Below are 9177 nucleotides of genomic sequence, written 5' to 3'. Positions count from 1 at the left end.
GACCCCCTCCTCCCCACCATCCGCCTCCACCGAACCCTAGAACACGACGTCACCTCCTCTACCGCCGAGCAAGACTCCCTCTTCCGCATCCACGGCAGGTCACCACCCCACCCGACTATCGGCCAAGACTCCCCCTCCCCCCTCACCTTCCGCTCCACCGAACCCTAGAACCCCGACCATGGGGAAGAAGACGGCAGGGAAGAAACACCGAGGAGGCAAGACAGAAGTAGCAGGTATAACCCCTCCCCATGCCTTTAATATTCTCTGTTTTTTCTTGTGATTCTGGTTCTAATATTGTACTGCTAGTGTTCTGGTTCTAGTAAATACTGCAATGGCCAAATCGATAGTGCTTCTGGTTCTAGCCAAATTGATAGTGCTTGATTTAAATACACACTGAACATTTTTATGGTGCTAGTGCTTCTGGCCAAATTGATAGCGCTTGATTTAAATTGATAGTGCTTCTGGTTCTAATACAATATACAAATTGGTAGTGCTTCTTGTTCTAGTAAATACTACAATGGCCAAACACCTCTGGGTTTTGCCAACACTGAAGAATACCAAAGTATTTGTATAGTGTTGTATTTCTTGCCTACAAGTTCTAATATTGTGGTTTCTTAATACTATGGTTTTCTAAATATTGTGCATCCAAACATAGCCGAATAAGATCCTTGTGCTTCCAAGTGTAGATTTGGTTCCCGTATTGATGCAAACTCAATAAAAACAATAATTTGTTATTACTCTTATGCACATAGTAATTCGTGTTTACATCTGTACTCGTCTTAGAACGACCACTACATCCTATGGAAGTGTCGCGCCTCAAAACGTTCATGAGGAACAATGCAAGGCTCCAATCACTTGGACTACCTACATTATCAACATTGTTTGCAAACAAAGATGTCATTTCACCTGAAAAAAGAAAGCCCGAGCATACTTGTGCTGAATCTGAAGCTGAGTACCATCCTAAGGAGGAGGACACCAGTGAAGGAGACTCGTCTGATGATAGTTTAATAGATGAGAGGGAAGTACTGCAAGACTTAAAGTCCACACCATCTCCTAGCTCAAAGTTGAAGGTGCTAAAATCCTCCGACTAGTCATTCCTAGATATGTTGCTTGTTTGCTATTGCAGCAGATTTTTTGTTACACTTTGTTGATTTAACCATCTTTTCATTTCTATCAGGGGTTGAACGACTGTAAGAAGACCAGTGAGGAAACTAATAAGAAAATATCTACTGCCATGGCCCCTGGTGGAATCAAGCCTCGGCCTCCTAAAAGAATTCATGCGGAGCTTCCAACGAATGTGCGAGTCAGCAGGTCGAACAAAAGACTATTACTAGATGCTGATGCAAGTCCTCAAAGTGAAGGGGTGTCAGATCCTAAACATCAAACACCAATTGCAATCCATAAGCCAACTGTTTCTGTGCCTGAAGCTGAAGAAACCATTCCCAACTTTGATAACCGCACACATGGTGTTGAAGGCAAGTTGTACTATCATTCTAATGTTCTGTCTTATGGTTCATTAGCCCTATTCATTAACTTTGATTGCAAGACGAGCATACTCTCACTGGATGTCTTTTTTTTAATAGATGGCAACCGTGCCCATTCTGATGATGACTACTGGATGAGCAATGGATCTGATCTCATTGCCCGTCATGATGATGGCAACCTTATGGACTTCGAAGCTGGTGGTAGTGCCGAACCTTGTCAGCAAACACAATCTGAACCTGACAATGACACTCAAGGCATGTTATAAAATCCAAAATCTTTCTAGCATGTTATTTGAGTTACAACAATGGTGCTTTTTGTTAAACTGAACTAATAATTGGTGGAGCTTAAAACAGTTCTCTAAAATTAGACTGAAGCTATGAGCTTAATTCATCTTGTTCCAGTTACTGATTTTGAAAGATGTTCTCCATTTATCAGTGCACTTTTCTACTTCCTAATTTTCATTGATATATGTATACATTCTGATTTACCTTCTTTGAAGGGCCACGATCCTATGAGGAGACAAGGGAAAGGGGGTCAATATTGGAAAAGGCCTGGAAAGGATCAGTCGACGTCGGGGGGGCAAGCTGCCGCTTGTCATTCCAGAAGGGAGGTTAAGGCCGGAGACACCTCTTCTTGCTGCAAAGTTTGCAACCGAATGCAATGTCACAAGCATAGGCCATGTGACTGTGTTTAAATGCTGGAAGGATTACAAGGACCCATGCGGAAATGTCCGAGAAGGGATCTTCCAGAACTTTGTAGGCAAAGTTGGTGTAAGTACATGATCCAACCCTTTCTCAGTCAAATGGCTAGTAACCTGTCAATTTTGTGCTATTTTTATTATGTGCAATCATGATTCTTACACATGTTCTTTCATCTGACTAGAACAAATTTGAGATGGACGTAAAAGTTGTGCCCGTTAGGAAGGCTTGTACGCAAATGCTGAAAGGTGCAATTCACCAACAACGATACAGGCTCAATCAGAAGTATTTTGATCCTTTCCCGCTCAATTTGGTGATGAAAACTTCTCCAGTCCGCTCGATGACTGATGACCAGTGGAATGAGCTTGCTGAAAGCTGGAAGGATCCCCAAAAATGGTACATTTATTCTTGGAGACAAATATTATTTTGTCGTTGCCAACCACCCTTATTATTGTTTCTTGTACTTCAGTACTGAATGCAACACTCCACTACATCCTGTATTAGCTAGTAGCATCAAAATTGGATGGTTCTAACCCATTACTCATGAGTCAGAGGTCCTGCAAGTTACCAGACTTACATTTAGGAAATAATAAAATTCAATATATATGTAAAGCAAAAACATTATGACTTATTCACTTCTTTGCGTGCTTGTCAATTAGCTTTGTCATCCATATATTGAGTATGACAACTCAACGTATGATCAAAATGTCTACTCTGATGTAATACACTACCATAAAGCTCCAGATCTGGAAGTACTTGAAAACAACCTTCTGTACACTATAGCTCATATTTTAGCATGAGGTTGTTTGTCAGAAGATCAATCAATTAAAGTTGCAATGTTATTCTGTGAACATCATGAACCTCTGAAATGTCGGGGTGTGTATATAAGATGAATCCTTCTCGAATGTTTATTTGTTTCCATAATAACTCCTGAATAAATGCATTTAGCTAACCAAATCACTGATCCATGCAGAAGATATGTGGAATTAACAAAAAAAATTGTGCTCAAGTCAAGTTTCACCACACTACTGGTTCGCGCAGCTATCCTGTGCACTGTGATATCCTGGTAAGTCAAACATGTGTCTGGGGATGTGCAAACAGTTTATGTGACAGTAACCGGCAATTGTTTTCATGAGATTTTTTTGCCTGGTCTTCATAAATGTTATTGACCATAAGTTCATGTAAACCTTACCATTGCAGCCAATACATGTCTTTCGCACTTAAGTACATTAAGTACGATAGTTTCTTAGTTTGCTAGCAGTAATGAATATAACTGCTCCCTTGCCTATAGCCAATACATGTCTTTTGCACTTAATGGTATCTCATCGTGAATAAATGAATAAAGTACAGTTCAATATTGGTACTATACATGTTGTTTCTTCACAAATGTTAGCTTGATGCTTATATGTTGTTTTCAGGGAGACAAATACAAGGAGAAAGAACCCACTGCACTGGATTTATTCAAAGAGTGCCACTATAGCAGCAAAAAGAAAGGCTACACCGATGCTATGCAAGCTGCAATTGTAAGTCAGCTTTCAGAGATCACCAACCATCAAAATGTTAACCTTTTGCCATAGATCTAGTAGTAGGATAATAAGTAATTGCCAAATATACTTGTTATTTTTTGTCCTTGTGCTAAAATACTAGTTGTGTTCTATCCTTGTGCTATAATACTTGCCACCTTTTGTCCTTGTGTAAAGTACTTGCTATTTTCTGTCCTTGTGCTAAAATACTTGTTGTCCTTGGCCTACAGTACTTGCAGCATATATGTAGTGACTAGAGTATAATTACATGTCTACATCTGTACATGGAAATGTGGCATACATATAGGCAAAACCTATTTGTCTCCTGTTTTGCTCACCGTGTTCGTTTGCTTGCATGGCTAGGATGAAATGGAAGAGAAAGCTACTCAACCTACAGAAGATGGCCAACAATCCAACTCTGCAACCAAGGCTATGGCTGAAGTTCTTACTAAGCACACTAAGAAGCCAATGTTTCTTAAGCATGTGGGGGTCCAGCACGTGCATGAGAGATCCAGTCGTAGCGACCATGAGGCAGAACAGGAAGCGCAGAAGAGGAGAAATGCTGAGCTTCGGGCCCTTGTTGACACCTTGAACAATAAGTTACAGGAATCAGAAGAAGCAAGGATCAGGCAAGAAGAAGAAAGGACCAAGCAAGAAGAGGAGAACAGGAAAAAGCAAGCTGAGCTGGAAGCTAAATTAGACTTTTTACTAAATCAGATTCATCCAAGATAAGTTCATGAGTAAGTTGTTTGTCCAAGCAAAATTCTGCTGGAAGTTGTGAATGTGCTGGAACCTGCCTTCTGCTGTATGTTATTTTGTAGTGCAAACTGCTTATGATGTTGCTGGATGCAAACTAAGTATTTTGCTGGTAGATGGAAGTTGTGTTGGATGTGTTATGTTTGATGGTTAGCGGATTTGGACATGGAAGTTTATTTATGTTGGATCAGTACTTATCTTATTGTAATGCTGGAGTTTAATTTGTGTTTGTGATGATGTGCATCTGTTCTGTCTATTTTACATTGTTGTTGTACCAAAAGAAAGTTCTTCATTGTGGTGGACCAAAATTTGTTTTTGAGCATTAATGGGCTAGATTTGGTACAGTGTAAACGGGCTGAGAAACAGCATACTGGACCATCAGAAACAGGCTAACAGATAGAAGTTTTTTAAAAATATGGGCCCGACAAAAATTAACGGGCCAAACAATCCGGTATGTCTTATTTTTTTCGGATATTCGACCTGGCTCGACAAATCAACTGGGCCAAAATTATAGGCCCAAAGGGTAGAGGCCCAGATGAAGCCACATCAGATCCACGTGGATGCCATGCAATACATCATGGCATGCAGATCGGTGACAGATCTGTCCGTCACCGAAACCCGGGCCTGGGGCGGGCCGAGCGGGGCCGGGGGCCTGATCAGTGACGGTCAGATACCATCATGAATCTGTGACGGCTAAGCATTTCTGTCACGGAGTGTGCTGGTGGCAAATTATGGCGCGCGATACATGACAGATTCTTAATCCGTCACAGAGGACAAGGCCTGACGGTTTTATGCACTGTTGTGACAGTTTATATCTGTCACAGATAAGCAGGTTTCTTGTAGTGATATAACATAGGCATGTCTCTGTAATATAGAGCAAAAGGTACCAGATAGTATCACAGTCATTCCTATTACACAAATTGACATACATAGTCTCAACCAGCATACAGAACACATGGACCGAACTAGGGAAATGAAGGAGGCCTCTTATGACTCTGGAGATGTGTTGTGTCTGCATGATTACACCTCTTTAGGTTGCTCAGTACCTCCAGTGGCTTTGGACACCTTGGCCACCTCCTCCTGTCCCTTCTTCTTGTGTTTCTTTTACAGCTTCTCATGAGCTTCCTCCTTAGATACCTTGCAGAAAGTCTTTGTCAGATTTTTTACCATTTTATTTTGAATTACTAGTGGTATAGCATTGCAAGGTAAACAAGCTTTGACATCACAGGATTTTCTCCTATATCCATTATTATCTTTTTTAATTCTATCACTTCTTCTTACCTCAATCTCAACTAGAGGCTCTTTTTCTCTCCTTTTCTTGGACACTGCCTCACCAAGTGGTAAAAGGACCACCTTATTTGGGGACAACTGCTGTAGAGGACTCCCAGCACCACTTGAGGAGTGTGCAGCTGGGCTAATGAACATGTATAAGTTATGGAGAAAGCAATAGCATTAAACTAAACGATCAAAGTGCTAAGCTAACGGATAAGTCAAGTCAATCACACCATTCTCTAATGATGTGATACCGTTTATCAAATGACAACTCTTTGTCCATGGCTAGGAAACTTAACCATCTTTGATTAAGGAGCTAGTCAAGTAGAGGCATATTAGTGACACTCGGTTTGTCTATGTACTCACACATGTACTAAGTTTCCGGTTAATACAATTCTAGCATGAATAATAAACATTTATCATGATATAAGGAAATATAAATAACAACTTTATTATTGCCTCTAGGGCTTATTTCCTTCAAAGATTTGGAACCGGGCAGTTTCGCGCGTAATGTCCCTGCTCCCCGCATGCAAAGCAAATCACGTACGTGCGGGCACGTTGACTCTGCGTAATGACTTGGGGCTCAATAAGTGGCATGTTTGAATCAACTGCATTAGAGGCAATCAACTCACCCCTATGATCACTCCTAACTTGAATTGGCCCCGATAACCGCTCGAAGACCGACCTGTTTGACCGACTACCTGGTGCATCATTCTGGCGATCACCGGAGTTAGGAATCACGGCTTTACCGTTCCTACCAACCATTGTCCATTCTTTGTCTTGCTCTTCATAGAATGCAAGTTCTTCTCGACGCCAGTTTGGGCCACCAATTCCAAAGACAAAAAACCACCTCAAACTCTTTTTCAACTACCTTGCCCCCATTGTAAATCTCAAAACCCACAGACTTGGAGGCTGCCGAAAACTTGAATGATCTGGCCTTTAGGTGACGAACCCTAAAACCTTGGCATTACCTCCAAACAAAGCATGCAGAGAAACACTAACCGTATGAGGATCAAGCTTGAACGATTCTCTGCAGAATGAGACCACTAAAGTGAACTCCCGTTGGTGAAATCTAGGTGAGAAGACCACCGAATGCCCAAACTTGGATTTCATATCCGCTTGGGACTTCTTGCCACGATCAAAGTTGAGAGCAAATGGGGCCATCTTATGTCTGTCAGGGCTGGGGTGGCAACCAACAGGAGGGGTGGCTGCCGAGGATGGAGTGGCCACCGGCAGGAGGAGAGGGGGCGGCCGTCGGGCCAGAGTAGCCACCGGCGCATATCGCCTAGGAGGATCCTCTCTTAATGATCTTTCCTAGTAGCTTTTCCATGCTAACTACTAACCTATTCATTACATTGCCAATAGAGAGGGTGATTTATGAAGTCACCAAATTGTCCCATCTCGTGGTTTTCCTCCTCTCTCCACACCGCCACCTTCACCCGGTGCCATCTACCAGACGATCTGGTACAAATGCTTCGACTCCCACTACTAAAAAAACTTTCGCTTGTGGTGGTTTATCTATCGGAGGCCTCATTGCATAGCATCATCCACTCCAGTTGCCCTTCCCTGAAGCGCTTGCTGATTGTTTTGGGAATAGAAATCCTTATCATTTGTCTCCAAATAAAGTCGCCTCACCTTAGAAGCATTGGAATTTGTTTTGAAGGACAGTAGCTCGTCATCGAAGATGCCCCTTCACTTCAAAGGTTGCTCCTTGATGATTGTTATCAACCTTTGCAAATAACGGTCGTCTCTGCGCCCAAACTGGAGAGCTTGGGTGTAATTAGTGATCCATTTAATGATCACAACAAGTTGGTGTTTGGCTCCTCACTTTTTCAGGTACCGTATATTATCATCTACAAATTTGTAATCATAAGCTGCATTTTTCATTTGTGCGCATAAGTTTTATATCATCTTGGAGTACACTTTTGTTATTAATATTATGTTATATGCTCAATGAAGAGTTTGTCCATGGATAGCCTATCAATGCTGCTGGATTCAGTCAAGATCTTATATATGGAATGTTTAGTTTTGATCTGAACATAATTATTAGCTTGCTACGATGCTTTCGATCTCTGGAGAATTTATATATAAAGGTGATGATTTCATGCACATTGAAAGCCCGTATATATTGTACTAGAATTAGCCGTTCAGTTGTCGCTCTTTCGACATACTCTTTTTTAGACCTTAACTGTTTTCAATCGTCATGTCTACTTAGGCACTACTAACACATGGAGAAAAACATGTAACTAATCGGTGGCATAATAAGCACCAGGATTTTCTCAGTTCTCATGACATTCGTTCGAGGACAATAAAGATGGAAGGATATGCATCCAACCAGGCAAACAGAAGCTTTCTCACATTCTTCCTGTTGAATGTGAGGTTACTATTGTCCATGAGGCTTAAGTTTTTCAACAAGAGATTTCTCACGGCCAGACACGTTGAACAGCAAAAAAGAAGTTTCAGGTGGACAAATGGGCTTCTAAACGTGCTCGGCTTCTATTTACAACAACTTGTAGTCATCCTCCAATAAATTTGTTTGCACGGGATGTCGATTTTATGGATCAGACCAATCCATTTGTTTGTGACTGCGAAAAAGAGTGGTTGGCTTAGATGTTATTGCCATGTTCAATCTGTGTTTTGTCTAAATTTGATGAACAATTAATCCTTGGGCTTTTTGTACCATTTGTAAGCTTGAGTTACATGTTGTTGCCCTCGTACTCCCCTCTGCCTGCCACTACACTGCTGCATCTTCCACGGCTCCTGTCTGTTCCCATCCGAGGCCTCGCCATCGTTCTCCGCCTTGGTTCGCTCGTTGTGCCCGCCATCGTCTGGCATTGTCAACATGGTCAACAACCGAGAGGAATCAGGAGATGACTATACGTCGAGGGGCTGACAGTATGGACCCACCAGGGTCATTGCATTATGCAAGCAAGTGCCTTGTTATTACAAGCCAAAAAAAAATACTTTCTCCTAATTGTTTGACAACTAGGTCCCACACCATTGTCAATGTAGTCAATAAACGAGAAAATTACACAATGAGCGGATAACACCATGACCTAGAAGCTCGCCCGGTTGTTTTTTAGTTGTAGAGACAGAGCTCAACTGCACATTGTGCGGGGGCTATGGCCCATCTAGCCCACGCTTACGCTTTTCTTTAAGAACATGACGAGCCCAGTTGATATATTTTTTCTTTCTGAAAATAGCTAGCCCAATTCTTTTATTTTTGGAGAATACCCAACCGAGGCCTACTTGCTTTTATCAGCCCTGCTGGGTTGCAAATATTTCAAGACGAGGAGGGATGTAAGTAGTAAGAAATGTGCTTCCCTAGAAAATGGGCTATAAGTTGTAAGAAATGGGCTGTAAATTTTTAAACCAAAGCCAACCGGCAATTAAATTCAAATATCGTTTTTCTCGATTTATCTACTCTTATAAAAAGCAGAGTT

The sequence above is a fragment of the Triticum dicoccoides genome, chromosome 7A, assembly GCF_002162155.2.
Source record: "Triticum dicoccoides isolate Atlit2015 ecotype Zavitan chromosome 7A, WEW_v2.0, whole genome shotgun sequence".
Classification (NCBI taxonomy): Eukaryota; Viridiplantae; Streptophyta; class Magnoliopsida; order Poales; family Poaceae; genus Triticum; species Triticum dicoccoides.
This window is presented reverse-complemented; position numbering follows the sequence as displayed.